Below are 20,681 nucleotides of genomic sequence, written 5' to 3'. Positions count from 1 at the left end.
CCATTCTTAGGTATAAACTGTAGGGGAAAAAGACATTTCCTCTTCCCAAATGTGGGTTCATCTGGCAGGAGAATGAATTAAATTCATATGAGACAGACTAGCAAGAGAAAATTAAAGCTTTATGAGGAAACATGGCCCAGGGCCTTTCTTCCCAAAGGAAGAAAGGGCACCGAAGAAGTGGGGTACACAGAGTGGTTATATACCCACAAACAGGGTGTTTCACATAGGATTGAAATGTCCCTTTTACAATAGTCACGAGGCTGCTCTGTCAGCACAGTGCTTGATGGACACAGCAGGTAGTGGTCTGCTATCTCGGTGGGCGTAGCCGGAGGCAAGTCTATTGTCTGGAGCTGGGTGGTCACAGGTGAGCACAGCAATCAGTTCCTAGCCTAAGGAAAGATGCTTAATCTTTAAGGAGATGTCAACGTTGGGAGGGGGAGGGAAGTCACTTACAGGAGGTTACCAGACAAGCACAATAAAATGCAGATTTAAGTCCTTGCTTTTGGTATGGATTAAGAGTTTCTAGAGAGAAGGTCATCTCCTTTCTTCTTCCTGGTACAGAGAGGGAGGCACATTTTACAGATAGAGATTTACCTTACAAATGTAAATGTGTCCTAACAAAGGGCAAGTTCCATTACTCAGAGCCTCCTTCCCTGTCTCACTTTATCAAAAAGCAATCAGCCTCAAATCATCCTGATGCCAAAGAGACATATCTTGGGGTGGCCAATTTCAGATCCCTACAATACCAAACAGAATTGATAACAGGCACTCACACAGTCACACATGAACATTCCTAGCAGCACTATTCACAAGAGACAAAAGGTCAACTAACCCAAATGTCCTTCAATAAATTGATACACTACATGCAGTATTTGCATGTGATGGAATATTATTTAACCTTAAAAAGGAACAAAGTGCTGATACATGTGATAATGTGGATGAACCTTGAAAACAGTATGCCAAATGAAAGAAGTCAGGGACAAAGGTCACATATTGCATGATTCTGTTTATATAAAATAAATAGTATGTGTAAATACATAGATGCAGAAAGCAGATTGCTCCTTATTAGGACCTGGGAGGGGGGGAAAGTTGGGCAAACTGCTTAATGGGCATGACATTTTTTGTGATGATGAAAGTATTTTGTAACTAGGTAGAGGTGTGTTTGAACAATATGGTGAAAGTTTTAATGCCATTGAATTTTTTACTTTAAAATGATTAATATTGTGAGAATTTCACTTCAACCAAAAAACCAGCTATGGAAAGGGAATGAGATTTGATCCTATTTTTTGTCTCAGCCTCAGTCTCTGCAGTGACTGATTCAAATTTGTCAAAGGTAAAAAGTTTGTCCTTCTCCTAACCAAAATTCTATTGCTTCAGTCTTCCATACTGTTGATAATTCATTATCTAGAAAGAAGGAAGTAAATGAGTTTTTTGTTTTAACACACCGTCCCTTGTATTCTTAGTTTGCTGAGTATTTTCATCATGAGTAGTTGAGTAATTTTATTAAATATTCTTTACATCTGTTGAGGTGACTATGTGTTCTTCTGTTTTATTTTGTTAATGTGAGGGATCACCTTGATGGATTAGAAATGATATGCTAAATTTGCATTATTGGATTAAATCCCTCTTGAATGTAATGTGCTATCTATTTTATATTTCAACAAATTGATTTGATATTTTAAGTACTTGTCAATATATATTTATGATATATTGCTATGTAACTTATCTATCTAGTAACACTGGCTTCGTAAAATGAACTGGAAAGTGTTCTCTACTTATTCTGTTGTTGGTGTAAGTTTATGTAAGATTGGAATTACATCTTTTCTAATGTGTCATCTACATTGGGGATAAGGCTATAAGTTTTTATAAGGCTTTCCTGGAATTTTGATGATAGCAGTAGGGAAATAAGTACCAATTGCTCAGAATATAACTTTTTTCATCAATAAGCCTGTCATTGAGCTTGAATGAACCATTTGTCTATGCAGCAATATTCAGGAAAGACAGAGCATTTATGTAGGAGCTCCACAATCCTTCCCCTAACTGTCCATCTAAATTTCCTTTTCCTTTTTCAGGGTCAATCTTTTTCTAAGATGATGAATGGTAGGGAAGATCAGTAATGTGGCAAAAATACCACATTACCACCCCTGGAATATTCATATAATAAGAAAATTGTCCAGCACTGCAAATTTTCTTGGCTTATTTGTTACTAAACATTATATGAAACTTAATATTTATATACTGTAGTTCACATTCAACTTACAAAATTTTCTCCATTAATGACTATTAGTTCTGTACATTCTTCCTTTAATCTTGTGAATACCTTCACCAAAAATCTTGACACAGTTCCACAGAAATGAAACAAAACCACTACATCTATCCAAACCACTAATAAGAATTTAAAGAAGAGTATAATTCATACATGGAAATGAAGAGCCCATTGCTAGCACTTTGTAGAACCCTTAATGAAATCACTTATATTAACAAACATACACTCATTTCATCATTTAAAAAGTGTACATTCAGATTAAAGTTATAATTTTGAAATTCTGGGGGAATATTTGTGTTATATTTGTGTAAATAAATGCCCATGCAAAAACATTTTCCAGTATAACAAACAATCTATCTAAAGAAGTTTGCAACTATTCAGAAGTTTTTTTTAATTTGTGATCTGCTTTGTTTTTTCCTGTAAAACAGAAAGCTAATTATAGTTTCAAAATTATAATTTACTTATTTTCTTTATCTATTTTTTTTAAGATTAGCTTCTTAAATACAAGTGCCATAGCATATGTCAAATATAGTTCACTCGATACTCTGTTCAAAATCATATACATACATTTTTTCTGTCATTAAAATATTTTATAACACGCATAACCCCTATTAAAGTATTGCTGACTGGAACACTTAGTTGAGTGTGTATGACATCTGATTGACAGAGAGTTAAAAGTTAAATAAATCATGTAGTTCTATAATTATATATCCTAGATAATTTAAATTGTTGTTATATATTGATAAACAATCAAATAAATAGTTAGGTTACAAAGTTTGATAGCAATATTCAGTGTAATGGAAACTAGATTTTTTGTATGTATGTGAGGAATACTGACCCTGAGCTAACATCTGTGCCAATCTTCCTCTATTTTGTATGTCGGCCATTGCTACAGAATGGCTTGATAAGCAGTGTGTAGGTCCACACCTGGAATCTGAACCCTTGAACCTCAGGCAACTGAAATGGAGCTTGCAAACTTAACCACTCCGCCACCAGGCCAGCCCCTAGAATTTTTTATTTGGAGATAAAAATCTCATGATTTCAGTGAAGCCAGTAACATAATTCATAGTCTGCAGTCAGACTGAAACCATGATACTTGGAAAGTTACTAAAACTTTTTCTGTCCTGAGAGACATCAAACATGATCAGCAACAATCAGCAAAGATAGACACCTAGTGAAGGTAATCAAATGACCCATCAAGTTATGGAAAAGTCTGTCAAACTACAACACTTAATTTTATCTGAAATATACAAGAAGAATATTTCCCATTATGTAAAGTTGAATGTAGACATCAGATATTTTGAAATATTGGGCCTAATTCTCCATTCCTCTCTGTATCCATGCTCATTGTCATGTAACTTTTCAGTTTTACAAAAGGCAGATATACTTTCTCAAGGATTGGCTTTATGCTCAGCTGTACAATTTGCATTGACTAATAGAATGTTAACTGACATGACACAAATGGGAGCTTCAACTAGCTTTTGTTATAGCGCATTCTGTCTTGTGACTCAGTTGTAGACAATGCAAGAAAATACTAGAACCAGCTCATTTGTACACAGAGCATAGCTATCCAATCACCATGCAGATCTACAGCCTTGAAGTGATTTTGCTAATTAGGCAAAATTATATCACATTAACCAAGATGCTGCAGCTGATATTAGCAGGGCTGCTCCAATAAATCCCCCAATAAAATATAAAAATTGCCTAGTGTTATCTATCACTGAATTTTATGTTCATTATTAGCACCAATAGTTATATTATACAATTCAAGATTGGCGTGAATGACAATTTTAGATTTAGCAATAACTACTTCTGAAGTACACAGTTTTTAACTTTTACTTTTTGATGGTTTGTATACAAAGAGCAAATAAAATTTATATTAAGAAATACAATTTAACCAAACAATATTCTGAACTGTGTCAGGGCAGAGATATGCCTTCTTTGCACTTACAATGTACCAATGCTTCCTGTGTGGATTTAAAAAACTTTCTTTTAAGTTTAAAGTCTGAGTGCTGAATAACTCTTAGTTTACTAGGCTGCATTTGATGTATCCTCCCTGATGGGAAGCTATAATTTTTAGAGAAAATCTATAAACCCCTTCTGTGATGACTTAAGAAAAAGAATCAAAGATTTACAGGGCAGCCATATGGTAATGTGTGCTAACTCATAAATCTTTACATGACAAACTCCATGTGTAGAGACTTCATTTAAGTGGTCTGAACTTTAATTACTGTGTTTTTATTATTTTATAGCTCATTTACTAAAATTTCAATTGAACAGATGTTGAATGATCTGTCTACTGAGGAGTTGCATTAAACATATGTTCTGCTTTACTTTTTGAAAAAAGGCACTTGAAGTATTAAAATGTGACACCATTTGGACGATTCTCAAGAATACTGTAGAAAATGAATAAGTAAATCTTACCATCTTACATTCATGACATTATAATTTGGTCTTGATTAACTTCCTAACAATCTCCTTCGTGTATTTGTTCCTGAGGCTGTAGATCAGTGGGTTCAGCATGGGGATGACCACTGTGTAAAAGACACAGGCCACCTTGACCATGAGCCATGAACTTTCGGAATTAGGAACAAAGTAGAGAAATAAGATGGTCCCATGGAAAAAGGTAATGGCAGTCAGGTGGGAGGCACATGTGGAGAAGGCTTTGTGGTGCCCCTCACTTGAAGGCATTTTTGTGACAGTGGTAAAAATAAAAACATAGTAAGTGAGAATGATCATCAGGTTCCTTATTTCATTGAATGTGTCAGAGACTAAATAATCTTCTGGCTAACATAGGGGTCAGAGCAAGACATAGAGACAATGGCAGCACACTCACACACAAAGTTATTTATGATATTATTTCCTGTGAAGGATAATGCCCATAGAAAGTAGGTAAGGGTCGGAGAACAGACTGCACCACAAGAGGATGATGCAGCCACCAACAAGGAACGAAGCTTCTGGGATATTACAACTGTGTAAAGTGGAGAGTTACAAACTGCCACAAATCAGTCATATGCCATCACTGCCAACATGAACTTTTCTGTTACCACAAATATGCATGCAAAGAATTGCATGATACATCCTGTGAAGGAGATGGTTCTGTCTACCACAACCAAGTTTTCTAATAGTTTGGGTATAACTATGGTAGAATAACAGAAATCAACAAAGGATAAGTGACTTAGAAAGAAGGACATGAGGTTGTGGAGTTTGGGATTGATCTTGATAACCATGATCATGCCCAGGTTCCCCAGCACAGTGACTGTGGATGGTTAAGAATAACAGGAACAGGGGCAACTGGAGTTCTGGATATTCTGAAGAGACCAAGAGAACGAAAGTGACTTCTGCACTCTCATTTTCTTGGTTCCCGTGGGCAAAATAGGAGAGTTGATTCAGAGAAATGAAGTGCAAAATTTGGATATGACAGGTTAAAATGAGGAAATGTTGAGAGACTTAGTGATTATCTATAAATAGTGTTGTTGAAAATACTTAGTTTCAACCTTTACATTATTTGAAAGGCTAGAATTTACTAATGTCACATATCTGTGCAAATGCAAAAATAAAAGAATGCAATTGACAGAGAAAGAGTGAAAATAGAATTGGCACTTTTATATTTCAAGTGATCAGACTCAGTATGTTCACAGGCAGTTGACTTCATGAGAATACCAGTCTAGTTTTTGCATGAACCTGAGTTTAGTTAAAATACTTGTCTTGGGAGAAATACATAGCATAAGTTTCTACAATTTCTTCCCTGCCTAACTTGTTTCACTATGAGAACTTTAGAACTCAAAAATAAGTAAATAATGACCCAGCAAAATGGTCAAGTTACAGATTTTGTTTACTATTGTTGCTATAAGTATTTCTGAGTTTCCCTCTCCAGTAAACTTCCTACACTCAGTCATACATTTCTCCCCTGATATTTTAAATATTTCCTGCAGAAGACTAAAGCAGTTGATCAACCACATTTATGTAATTACTGAAAATTGTAAAACTCTGTTACCTTTTCTTGCTGTATTGTAATATCAGGTATTTAGAGAGATTTGTGGTAGAAATAAACTTAATCATAATATGTCCAGACTGTTTTTATTATCTTGGAGATCATTCTATAATATCATCATTGGAAAGTCAGTTTAGTGTACCTCAACATCTCCAAAGATGGCCACTGCTTCTGAGGTGTTATGTTTCATTTTTTTTATTTGGTTAGGGGTTTTTTCTCATTGAGTTGGTTTCAGTAGACATAAAGATAATCCTTCCAATGCCCTGTTTTCTTAGTTTGTTGATCTTCCAATCATTTTACCTCTAGTTGACTAATTCCTCATTTACCATGGTCATAGTCTTAACTATGCCTTTATCAATAATTATAAAACCTCAAAAATACCAATTTCATCCACATCTGTAGCATCATACGTATTGTACTTATTTTTTATCATTTACCATTTTAACATTGTATGTTCTACAGTAAAATAAAATTCATCAAAGCAAAGATGGGTACTAGAACAGAGTAAGCACTCAATAGCATTTATGAAATAAATGAATATATGAATGATTGAACTCTAGGCATACAATATACATGCATAGTGGTAAAAGTTTACAATAATTCTAAGGAAGTTAAACTTTCCTATAAAATCAGCAGCACACTGTAAACTCACAATGCATCGAGACACGTCTTGAGCCCTGCAAAACAAGTAGCTGTAGTGAAATCCCATGGAAACTAAGCTTCCTGAATTAGCACAAAATAAGGATACTGGCAGGGGGAATGCATTGAATTCTTTTTTAAAAATGTCCTGTGTTCCTCCAAAATGCCTCAACTGCCTTTTTCTGCCATTATAATCGATTATTCTCAAAGCCACTATTTAACTGCTTAATGAAACCTAAAATGGAATGAGATACAAAGGGAAGGCCATTTCACATGGAATTCTGTACAAATTTGATGTCTTATTAGGAGCTCAAATTAAATATGCTATAGTTTTCCCTCTGTGATTATGACTTTATCCTTCAAGATGTAGTCTTATACAGCACTCAAAGGTTTCCTGCATATATATAAAGATAGCATTCACGTATCCCTGATCTTTTTCTTTGTCAATTTCTTGTTTAGATTCTTTGATTTTATATTTGTGTTTTAATCTTCCACTACATTTATTATTATTTCCTGAAAGTACTTTTCAAATTAATATAAAACTCATTGGGTGCAAATTCCATAACGGATCATACTTTTTCCAAAATCTGTATACATTTTCTATGGCTGTTGTAACAAAGTCTGAACAGCCCAGGATTGAAAGGGAAAGCATGACTATCAAAGAGAAATATAATTCCTGATATATATTCAGTTCATTCTTACGCACACATCTTTTCGACATACGTAGCTTTTCACTCCACCTCCTGCACTCTGTATCTATATCGACAGATTTGGGGAAAAGTTCACTATCTCTCAGTTAGCCTCAGAAATTTCAATCCTGCTCAGATGACTGAGAGTGCCTGTGCTGTGTACACTCCTTCCTTCCTTTCCAGTGACATCCATCCTGGAATGACTTTCCCATTGCATATCCACTATGTACTCAGCACTTTAGAAAACACAAAATTATTAAATATGAACTTCATCCTCAAAATTCTTTTCTTATGAGAATTATCCTGAGGAATAATGCATATTATTACAAATGATACATTACAACATATAATTCTTCCTTGGTATTAAATTAAATTTTGTGTGCATAAACAGAAGGATAAGAATATTGTGATTGAGAAAAACAAAATATTTCCTTGTAATGTAAGTCAGCAAATAATAATAAGCGTAGTAAAAGGTAAGGAATCAGATACTTCTAGTTGGCTGGACTAAGCGGGTATCATGGCAACTAAGTTTACACAGGTGTTTGCCTCTTCCAAATATTATTAGGACACATTATTTTCCTTTTAAACATAAATAAAATATGCATTGAATCAACTCGCCTGAATGCTGAAGAATCTGACTTATTCAGTTAGTGGAGCTTCTTTGCTAAGATTAGTGGACTTCTGGAAAGATCTGGCTGAGAATTCAAGTTTCTTTGATAGAGTAACAAACCTGAAAAAATAGTAATGGAAGTCTACATTATATCACAGTGAATAGTTCAGGGAAATGACTTTTTCCTCTAAACTATCAAAAATAAACTCAGAGATCTCAGAGAGAAAAGGAGAGCTAAAATCTGAATCCTAACACCAAACTAAATTGTGTCACACATATATGCCCCCAGGACCTTAGGAATGTTAACCCTGGAGAACATCACTGAAGTGTTGCCTTGGAGACCAGAGATAGAGCAATTAGATGAGATAATGATCCATGTGATATTTTGTTTGTAAATAATTACTTCTAAATCTTGGGGAATAATTTCATCATGAACTTTAATCCATCGATCTTTTAAAAATGTTGAACCATACACTATATTTTGTCTTTAAATACCAATGAAGTACAGAAATGTACAAAAGAAAATCAGCTATTGGACAATAATCCAGAGACAAGTATTCTTAATCTTTGTCTTATTTCTGATTTTCTCTCTATATATGGATAGATATTTATCTGTGTGTATCTGAATATCAAACTTATATTCTAAGTATAATATTATAGATAAATTATTATCCTTTTTTAATTTAAAAGTGTATTATAAGCTTCATTTTCTGAGAAAACCATTAATTTTCTTAAGATAATACAATTTGCGTTACTCTTCAAAATATGAGCACAATGCCATTTAATTCTTACATTTATTGTTGAAATTGAAAAAAGATCATACTTTATTTTTCAGGTTATAATCTGTGTTTATAGGAAGGATAATAACTTGATTATTTAAGAAGCTGCCATATCTTAATATTTAAACATCTCAATCTCACTGGCTTGTTTACTAGAACAGACGTCAGAAAACTTTTTCTGTAAAGAACCATATAGTATTTCAGCCTTTGTGGGTTGTATAGTCTCAATCCCAGCTGTTCAGTCTTACATGTTGTAGCATGGATGCAGCCATAGGCAATACACAAATCAATAGGCCTGGCTCTGTCCCAATAAAATTTTATTTATGAAAAGGAAGTGGACCAGATTTGGTTTGTGGGTCATAATTTCTCATCCCATGCAATAGAAATTTATTTATTGATTGTGCAAGGTCCAAAATTATTTCCAGATCAGTAAGCAGATGTCCTGAGTAGTGATACATGGACCTAGCCTAGCTTTCAACTTGTGATTCATACTGCTGTGATTATTTTAAGGTACTTATAATATAGCGTGAAAAACAATAATTTGTTTTAAAAAGATACTGCAATTTTTGCACAGTCCTTATGCACAAAGTTTTTGTTTTACTAATTTTTTTTTTTTTTGCTTTAAACTTTTGCCAAGAACATTAATGGTACTCTTCAGGAGTTGAGATAAATGAATTACATCCAATATTTTTCCTGATTGGGAGAATCACAATAAGATTTTGAACTTTGGGCTGAACTATAATGTTAAGATAGAATTGTAAGGACAAGAAAGGAAAACAAAAGACTTTTTAAGCAGAAGATAATCTGAGCCAATGTAGAAATTAGGATGTTCATATTCCTATCAATTACAGGTAGAGTTTATGCAGGTAGTGGTGCAAGATAAGGTTGGAGGATCAGATGAGCCAAATTGTGTACAAAATACAATTGGCATCAGTGTGTGCTGTTGAACACTGTAATAGGGTTCTATGCCAACAGGACAAGGATGGAATAATGAAGAGGTTGTGGTTGTAAAAAGACATAGGTATTGTGAATGAAATTGATTCAGTTCTAATATTACGTCAAGGCATTCCATTTGACTGCACAAATAGGTTCTGTAGACAGAAAGAGGCAAACTTTTGGAAGCATTTTCATTTTAGTTTGGAAGGGAGCATTATGTTATGGATAGCATCTCATTGTGTAAGCCAATGGTTTCCAATAACTATTAATAGTTGTACAGGTAACTTGCAATGTCAAGTAACTAACAGTGAGAAGTATATATGTAACTGGAGCATCTGATTACTCAGTCAAGGTCCTGAAGATGTCTGGAATATGGAAGAAAAACAAAAGGAGATTCGGACCAATGTCTTCAAATGTTTCAAAGCTAAAATGTGAAAAAATAACTGACCTTGTTTTCTGTGTTTTCAAGAGAGAGAATTAATGCCATTAAATTAATAACCACAGTAAAATCAATTTCTCTCCCTAGTGTCCAAAAATAGAATAGTATGAAGGACTCTTAGCATCCCTGGGTTGCTCAATTTCACTATTAGGATATAAGAAGGGGCTATAAAGATAAACTTTAATGTAAGTAAAAGGAAGTGGGTGACTCCTGAGGAAGAATGTAGACAAAACAAGAAAACTTCATGATGTCTCTATTCATTTGCCATATTCTGTGACTAATCCTCATATTGGTAGAGAGCTCTAAGATCACTTTGTTGTTCCCGAAATATCCTTTTTTTTTTTTTTGAGGAAGATTAGTCCTGAGGTAACTACTACCAGTCCTCCTCTTTTGGCTGAGGATGCCTGGCCCTAAGCTAACATCCGTGCCCATCTTCCTCTACTTTATATGTGGGACGCCTACCACAGCCTGGCGTGCCAAGCGGTGCCATGTCCACATCCAGAATCTGAACTGGCAAACCCTGGGCCACCGAGAACCAGAATTATGAACTTAACCACTGCGTCATTGGGCTGGCCCCTATCCTATTGTTTTTAAATTATTTTTATCTTTCTCAAATCTGAGAACTTATACATATCTAATGGATTGGTTTAACCACCCTTCCAATAAAAGTAACTATTATAGTAATTAAGTGGCATACTCTAACCTTCCTAACCAATAAGGATTTGGTTCAATGTAAGATTTACTAATTCTTTCCTGCAAATGAGACCTTTCAGGCAAGCATATATAAGTATGTAAATATAGCATACAATAGGAAATAAGAAATTCAATTTAGAATAGCCTCCCAAATCCAGTATGATATATACATATATAGCTAGAGATAGAGATTGTAGGGGAGGAAGACATTTCCTCTACCCACTCTAGGTCCTTCTGGCCAGACAACTAATTAAATTCACATGAGACAGAATAACAGGAGAAATTTAAACAAAACTTTATAACATGTATACATGGGAGAGACCCAGAAAAACTGAGTAACTCACCAAAATGGTGGAAGCTCTCACCTTAAATACCATCCTCACGTATGGGGTGGGGGGAGTCAGTTATGAGAGATTACCAGAAAAGCACAGTAAAGAAGAGTAAGGTTATTAAGCAGATTTAAGTCCTTGCCTTCTGCATTGATAAGAGTTTCTAGAGATAAGGTCATCTCCCTCTCTTCCTGGTATAGAGAGGGAAACACCTTTACAGATGGAAATTTCCTTTACAAATGTAAATATCTCTTAACAAAGGGTAATTTCTACTTTTCAGAATGTCTCTCATGTCTGCAGTTATTAAAAGTAACCATCCCAAAATAACCCTCCTGCCAAAGAGACATATCTTGGTCTGGCCAATTCCAGTCCCCGACAAGATATACAGATATAAGTATAGATTTAGACAGATATATAGATAGATATACCTTTGAGAATGGAAAGCATGAAGTGTATGCCCATGACTAGTGCTCTGTGTGTAAGATAACTCTCAATTAATGTGATTGCTGGCAATTGTTTTCATCTTTCTCTGATATAAGCTGAGCCTCCAATCGAGCACATATTTCAGCAAATATAAAAGAGTTAAGGTAAACCTGATAATAAATCTCTTAAATCTCAATTTAGTATTATTTCTTATTACACAAGGGACTATATTTTTCTTAAGTTTATTCTAATTTGACACAATGAGAAAAAAATATTGGTTTTCCTTGCCCCCAGCACTGCAAGTTCAGTTCTCATCTATTTGTGGTTCCATTCTCAACCAAACTATATAAGAACTGGTAGAATTTTTTTCATAAGGTAGGTCTGGTAGTACAGAATCCTTCTGCAAAATATCAGGAGAGGGTATGAATATGTCTTTCCCTTACAAGTGACACAAGTAGAAAAACCACTAGATGGCAGAGTGACATCATAGTTTAAATCAAGACACTAAAATCTCAGTGTATTAATTGCTATAAAGAGAGTAATTGCTAAAGAAATAGAAAACAGTATGGTCATAGTATGACTATACGTTAAACATAATTTATTCCTTCCTTTTTCCCTTCAGGGATAAGGAAATACATGTGCAAAGGTGACAAATTACTTGACCCAGTTCAAGCATCAATTCAGCTTTTATTTTTATCTTGCTTTCCATTTATTAATTTTAAAAGTGGAGTATTATGTTGGTTATTGGTCACTTACACGATCACACAGTTTGAGTAATAAAGAACATTAACACTTCAACTCAATTCATTTATAATAAGTAAATATACAAATAAAAAGGGGATCAATAATATATACAGATATTAGTTTACAGATAAACATCTTTACAAAAATACAAACCTTCCTAAAAGCAAAGAGCAACAAAACACACTAAATGTCAAAAAGTCATTTATCTAGTTATATATACACATATGAGTGTCACATATCCATATACATATGCATGCACGGTATGATGTAAAATACCATATGCACAACCAAATAGTACAGAACTGAAACAACATATTGATTATCTTGATAGATTTAATGACAAATTTAAATTCAACACTGTACTATATGAGAAATTAATACACGAGGAAATTCAGTAACATTAAAATTAAAGAATGCTAGTGATTCCTGAATTAATTTCATTGTCACAGAAAATATTCTCAATGGTTGAGTCCTTAGACCCTTGCTGTGGCTTGCTTTATGATCCAGAAAATGATCAATTGTGGTAAATTTTCTATGTGCACTGACAAGAGTGTATGCTGTTTTTGTTGGTAGTCATTCTATGAAAATTAACTAGGTCAAATATGCCAATTAGATCATTTAGAACTTCTATATCCTTAGACATTGTATTGCTTGTTTGTTACTCAATTGGAGAAAGTATGCTGAATTCTCCCATGGTGATGAAAGACTTATCTATTTCATCTTATAGCTCTGGATTTTTTCTTTACCTATTTTGAAGGTCTATTATCAAGTGTATGGATATTTGAAGTGTAAGCTCTTCTTAGTAGGTAGAGCTCTATATCATTATGAAATGATCTTCTTTATGTTTAGTAATTTTATTTTACTTAAAATGTACTGTGTCTTATATTATTATAGCTGCATGGGCTTTCCTCAAATAGACTTAGCTTTGTGTCTAGTTTTATAATATTTAAAGAAAACACATGCACAACTTACTACCCAGAAATATACCCAGGTCTATACCTCACAGAAATATTTATGTTCACCAAACAATATAACAAGATTCTTCATAATGCCACAATTTGTAATACCTGAGGGGTAAAAAACTTAAAAAGCTATCAACATTTTTGCTTTTAAAATTTGGGGTATATTCAAAGAACTTTGTAAACAAGGTGAATAAACATTATAAATATAGCGCCAATCAAAAGAAACTAGACACAAAAAAGTGATATTCTGGATAGTTGTATTTATGTAAAGTTAAAAATAGATAAAATATTTGTGTTATAAATTTAAATATTTGTTTTATTTGAATGAGACAAAGTTGGTAAATGAACATGATCAAGTGTGCTTCTGAGTTTGGTTAAAGTCCTGCTTCTTGATCTTCATGCTGGTTACAGAGATGGGCTTGTTTTGTAGAAACTTATGGTGCAGTTCATGCACATCTTTGTATACACATTAAAACCAAAGAAAAAAATAAAAATTTGGTAAAGATATTAGATGAAAGCAAATAAAATGATTCCAAAATCATGACATGTGACAAAGGAAAATGCAAACCATAAAACTTAAAATGTATTTAAAGAAACAAACACCATGTTACAAAAGCTAGAATCCATAATGAAGAGATAGCAATTATTAATATTTATATACCCAATGACAAAGCAATAATTCCATAAACCAGAAACTATAAGAAATGAGAGGAGAAATAACAGAGACTCAATTCAAGACAAAAGAAAAATAAAAAAGACATTTAGTGCTAAGGCTATAACCCCAAATAATACAATCACATATATATCATGGAACTCCAGTAATAGAAAATACAATATTTTTTCAACTACAAATAAGCAGTCATAAAAGCTGACTATATTTTAACCCATGAGTAAAACCACAATAAATCCAACAAAAAAGATAAAAATATAAATAGTATGCCCTGAATACTAATAAGTACAAGTATAAATTAATGACAATGTTTATCAAGCAACAAGGCATGTCATTTGAAAATGTAAAAGCATGACATTATAAAATAACAAAGGAATAATATAGACCAGAACTCCAAAATTACTATATGAGATATATTTAAGGTAATTATCAGAAGAAATTTTATGGAAATATGTACTGATAACATAAAATGAAAATAAATAAACATTCCAAAGTCCTAGAAAAAGACCTTAAGATAATAACACCACCTAAAATTTAATCCTCTCACTTATTCTCCCCAAAACCAATCAGACCAGAGAGGGCAAATAAATCTCACACACTTTTTGCATCACTCTGAGGACGTTAATCCTATCAAGTGGAAGATGCCTGTAAGTAGAGAAATATTTAACAAAGGTGAAAAAAATTATCTCTGGCCCTCAAATTACCATAATTCTCTGTGTGACCAGTGAGGAAATCTGAAGAAATAGTTTAGAAAATAGCAAAGGGAGGTGGAGATCCTACTAGTGAAATAAAACAGATAAAATCAATGACAAAATTCCTCTTACGTAACCAATAATTGAAAACATGTACAAAGCCTGAGAGAAAACAGCATTGGCTATAGGAAAAAGGCTAGTAACCATATAGGATTTGAGGTGAAAAAATCAGGGAAAAATATTTCTAATGGAAAAGAGGGAAGGATAAAGAGGACAGTATCCTTTAGAGTTGCAATGGATATGAGAAAGAGGAAGTATATATATATTTATGTATATATGTTGTTTATAAACCACACACACACACACTTCATTTCACTATACTGTCAAAAGAAAACAATAAAGCAATCTTAAACCAGAAATCTTGTAAACCAAAAAAAAACCCTCAACTTAGTCCACAAAGTTAATAAAATGTCTATATCCACAGAATGCTACTATAAGTATCGGGGTGAGACATAAAATGAGTCCAAATAATAAAAATGTCCCCAAAATAGTATGACACAAAATAAGCAGGAGGAAACTCTACCATAACATTTTAATTGAACTAAATATCTTTAAACAATAATTTGCAAATATTAAAAATATGTCTTGAATAAAAATTTTTAAACAACATAAACGGAAAAAAGATTATACCAAAAAAAGTTGATTGATATCAATAAAGAAATTGAAGAAAAAATAATAGAATAAAATCAATGAAATTAAATTTGGTTCTTTGGATAGAGCACTACAATTGGTAAATGCCTAGCTTGATGTATCAAAAGAAAAATCACGAACACTACCAATACCAACATTTTAAAAGGATAGCTTATAGATATTAGAAAGATAATAAACAAATATTATAAATAAATTTGTCATTTTGTCCTATATCTCAAATTTATCTTTGAGTCTTTAGATTTGCTGGGACATTTCTTATTATGCCAGACCAATGTAACAAATATGTGAAATAAAATGAAAACATTTCTGATACTGTCTCATACATTTATTTTCAAATATACTACTTTTAAAGCCTTAGTGATTTCAATTGACAATATTTTATTTCATATTTTTGCATATCTGCTCATGAGAGAAATTAATCAAAATTTTTAAATCATTTTCTTTAAAATTTGAAACTCAGAATGAGATCTGAATATTTCAATATTTTCCTATATTCTGGAAAAATAACACTTTTATAGAATTCATTTTAGATCACTCAGGCCCCAATATTTAATAAAATCCCACTCTCCATCCTTGTTGTAGGGTAAAGTAGGAAGAGAAGCTAATTATCATTCTGTTCATGAAAATGGAATAAATAAATACCTCAAATCAAGTTTTCTATTTCTTATAGTGAGTATCTTGATATATTAAAATGGCAAATTCAGCACCCCAAGCTGTCTCCCACCCATAGAATCACCAAAAAAAGCAAATACTATCAGAACAAACTTTCTCAGAAAACTGGAAAACACCAAAGATATACAGCAACCAAGGTGATGCTAAAACAAAATAAAAAGTAACTTAAAAGTAATAGGGAAGTTTTGTGGCATTTTTACTTGCCCTTGGCTGCTCCTTCCCTGGTGTGGTTGCAGTATTGAAATTTAGCCTGTATCCCCAATGTGAGATTCTGAACTCTAGTTCTGGAGGGAGCAGAAACAATCATATTCGCAAATTATTTTGTATGTGCATACTAATCTATCTGGAAACTACATGAAAGACTGATGCAAAGTGCACATCTCTGTTTCATCTAACATAGAAATCTCATGTGGGAAGAACATCGGCACTGCTTGAAAACACTGCAGGATGAATAACAATCCACTGATGTCTCAGCTCCAGAGCAGAAAGCAGAGTACAGTTTATTTGGGCAATTAGGACATTCAAAAGCACCCCTGCAAATGAGGGAATTTGGAAGATACAGTTATGTTCAGGGCAAGATAGGTGCTCAGAAAGAACTTGAGAAGATCCTAAGCTTTCATCTTGGGCAGATCCCTAGGTTCAGTATAAGCCTGGCTGACTGTTGAAAGAGTGTCCCAGCATTTAGCCAATCTGCAATGACTGGAAGATAAGTTTATACTGTCTACAAGAGACTCACTTTAGATCCCCAGAAACAAATAGGTTGAAAGTGAAATGATGGAAAAAGTTATACACTGCAGATTGTAAGCAAAAGACAGCAAGTGTGGAAGTAGTACCATCAGACAGACTTCAAGCCCAAAATGGCTACAAGAGACAAAGAAGGAAATTACACATTGATAAAAGGGTCAGTTTGTCAAGAAGCTATAACAATAATATATATAATATATAATATATTGATATTATATTATATAATATATACAAACACACATCAAATAACAAAGCCCTATTAAAAAATTCAACTGTGCAAATTTTTAAGATCTTAGTGACTCTATTCAATGATTCATTAATCAGGCAGCATCCAATCTAGCAGTACAAAGGAGCTCTGAGGAGCTATACAAAATGAAAGACTTTTATTGACAGAAGGGATCAGAAACAAAGAAGTTATAGTAGACATAAAAGCAGATTGGTTCCTGCAAGGTTACTTTCCTTTAGAAAATGGCAGGGATCTATCATGCAAACTACCTAACTAGTGCTGATCAGATGATTCCTGATTAGCTGGTTTAAGATTCCATTTTTGGGTGAGCATAAAATATAATTAAGTTAAGTCTTGGTTTGCTGACATGGGGCTTAGCCCAAGTGACTCCATTTTTGGCATGTTCTCTTGTTTTTGACAGCCTCAAAGTATATGAAGGAAAACTTGACAGAATTGAAGAGAGACACAGATAGTTATACAATAATATCCGGAGAATTCAGTATGCCACTTTCAGTAATGAGTTAAACATCTAGAGAGAAGATCAGTAATGAAATAGAGGCCTTAAACAATACTTAAAATAATTAGAGCTAATATATATATATATATATATATATATATATATATATATATACACAACATTCCACCCAACAGAAGCAGAATACACATTCTTACCCAGTACACAAGGAACATTATCCAGGATAGACCATGTGTTAGACCACAGAACAAGTCTCAAAATACTTAAAAAGGTTAAAACCATATGAAATATCTTATCCAACCACAACAAAATGAAGCTAGAAATCACTAACAGAAGGAAAACTAGAAAATTTACTCATAAGTTGAAATTAAACAGTACATTCTTAATCAACCAAAGGGCCAAAAAGAAATCACAAGAGAAATCAGAAAATTCTTAGAGACAGATGAAAACAACATGACACATCAAAACTTGTAGGACATAGTAAAGGGAGTGCTCAGAGGGAAATGCATAGCAGTAAAAGTTCACGTTGAAGAATAAAAAGAATCTCAGTCCAGCCGCAGTGGCCTAGTGTTTAAGCTTAGTGTGCTCTGCATCAGCACCCTGGGTTTGTTTCCTGAATGCAAACCTGCATCAATCATCTGTCAATGACCATGCTGTGGCAGTAGCTCACATACAAAAAAAAAGTGGAAGATTGGCAGCCAATGATAGTTCAGGACGAATCTTCCTCAGCAAAAAAAATAAGTAAATAAATAGAATAAAAAATGATCTCAAGTCAATAATCTAAGTTTAAGCCTTGAGGAACTAAAAAAAACAAAGAAATACAGCAAGCTAAATTCAAAGCTACTAGAAGGAAAGAAGTCAACTGACTCAAGACGACTTAGAAAATTTAAGTATACCTATGACAAGTGAAAAGATTGAATTAGTAATCAAAACCTCTCAACAAAGGAAAGTCCAGAATCATAACGTTTATCATTAAAAAAAAATTAGAAAACCGGATACAGAAGGGAAGTTAAGCAACATGGTACAAGGCATTTATAGAAAGCCCAATGCTAACATCATACTAAACGGTGAATGACTGAAAGTGTTCCACCTAAAATCAGGAAGAAGATAAGGATGCCCACATTCACAACTGCTATTCCACATTGTGCTGGAGGTTCTCCCCAGAACAATTAGATAAGAAAAAGGAAGAAAAAAAGCATTCAAATTAAAAATGAAGAATTAAAACTTCTTCATTCAATGATAGCATGCTCCTATACATAGAAAATCCCAAAGTATCTGAAAGAAAGTTACCAGAGCTAATAAACACATTCTGCAAAGTACAAGATCAGCACAAAAATCATTTGTGTTTGTCTACACCAGGAGAAAGCAATCCAAAAAATGTAACAAAGTGATATACAATAGTATCTAAAAAAATAAAATTCCTAGGGATAAATTTCACCAAGGAGGTGAAAGACTTGTACACTGAAAACTACAAAACATTGCTGAAAAAAAATTAGGAAATCTTTAAATAAGTGGAAAGGTATCCACTTATTCCACTGTTCAAGAATTGGAAGACTTGATAGTTATAGAATGGCAATGCTACCCATGGATCTACAATTATAAAGCAATCTCTATCAAAATTCCAACAGCTTTTTTTTTTTTCAGAAATAGTCAAACTGATCTTCAATTTTGTGGTAAATTCCAAGGGGCCTCAAATAACTAAAGCAATCTTGAAAAAGAATCAAAGCTTGAGGACTCACATTCCTTAAGTTAAAAACTTACTATAAATCTATAGTAATCAAAACAGTGTGATATGACATAAGGTTAGATATATGGACGAGTGGAGTAGAAATTTGAGACCTGAAATAATTCCATAAATCTATGATCTATTAATAACAAGGGTAGCAGATGAATTCAATAAGGAAAGACGAGTCTCTTCAAAACCAATACTGGGACAACTGTATTTCCACACGAAAAAGAATGAGGTTGTATCTTTATATCACACTATGTACAGTAATGCAAAAGACATGGATCAATGGCCTAAATACAAAAGCTAAAACTGTAAAAATCTTAGAAGAAAACAGAAGGGTAAATCTTCATGGTCTTGTGTTTGGCAATGGATTCTTGGATAAAAAAAAGCATGAGCAGCAAAAGAAAAAAAGAAAACCAGTTGGATTCCATAAAAATTAAAAACTTCTCTCTGTCAAGAGACAGTAAAAAGACAATCTACAGAATTGTTAAAAATATTTGTAATTGCGTATCTGATAGGTCTGATAGGTGATTGATATCTAGAATATGTAAAGAACTCCTATAACTCAACAATAGAAAGACAAACAACCCAATTGAAAAATGGGTAAAAAATTTTACTCAACATTTCTCCAAAGAAGATATATAAATGGTCAATAAGCACGTGTAACAATGATCACCATCATTATTCATTAGGGAAATGCAGATGAAAACCACAATGAGAAACCACTTCACACTCACTAGGATGCTAATAATAATAATATCAATAATGGAAAATAACAAGTATTAGCCGGGATGTCTAGAGTTTGGAAATGTGTACAGTGCTGGTGGGAATGTAAACTGGTCAGCCACCATAGAATAGAATTTGGCAGTTTCTCAAAAATATATGCATACAATTATCATGTACCCCTACTAGTTATAGACATAAGATGATTGAAATCATGGATTCAAATAGATATTTGAACACCAATGTTCTTGGCAGCTTCATTCCCAATAGCCAAAAGATGCAAACAACCCTAGTGTCCATCAAAAGACAATGGATAAACAAAATGTCATATATACATACAATGGAATACTTTTCATCAATAAAAATAAGTGAAACTCTGACACATGGATCAAACTTAAAAATATTATGTTAAGTGAAATTAGCCATACACAAAAGAATAAATATTGTGATCCCACTTCTATTCAAAATCTAGAATAGGCAAAATTATAGAGACAGAGTAGATTATAGGATATCGGTGGCAGAGGGAAGTGGGGATG

General features: G+C 33.3%; 1 pseudogene; it reads right to left on the bottom strand.

Annotated features, from left to right (window-relative positions):
• The window catches only part of LOC139040600 (olfactory receptor 5D13-like), a 59,363-nt pseudogene that overhangs the window by 26,876 nt on the left and 11,806 nt on the right, over nt 1-20,681 (bottom strand).

This window comes from Equus asinus, chromosome 17, assembly GCF_041296235.1.
Source record: "Equus asinus isolate D_3611 breed Donkey chromosome 17, EquAss-T2T_v2, whole genome shotgun sequence".
In the NCBI taxonomy this organism is placed as follows: domain Eukaryota; kingdom Metazoa; phylum Chordata; class Mammalia; order Perissodactyla; family Equidae; genus Equus; species Equus asinus.
This window is presented reverse-complemented; position numbering and strand designations above follow the sequence as displayed.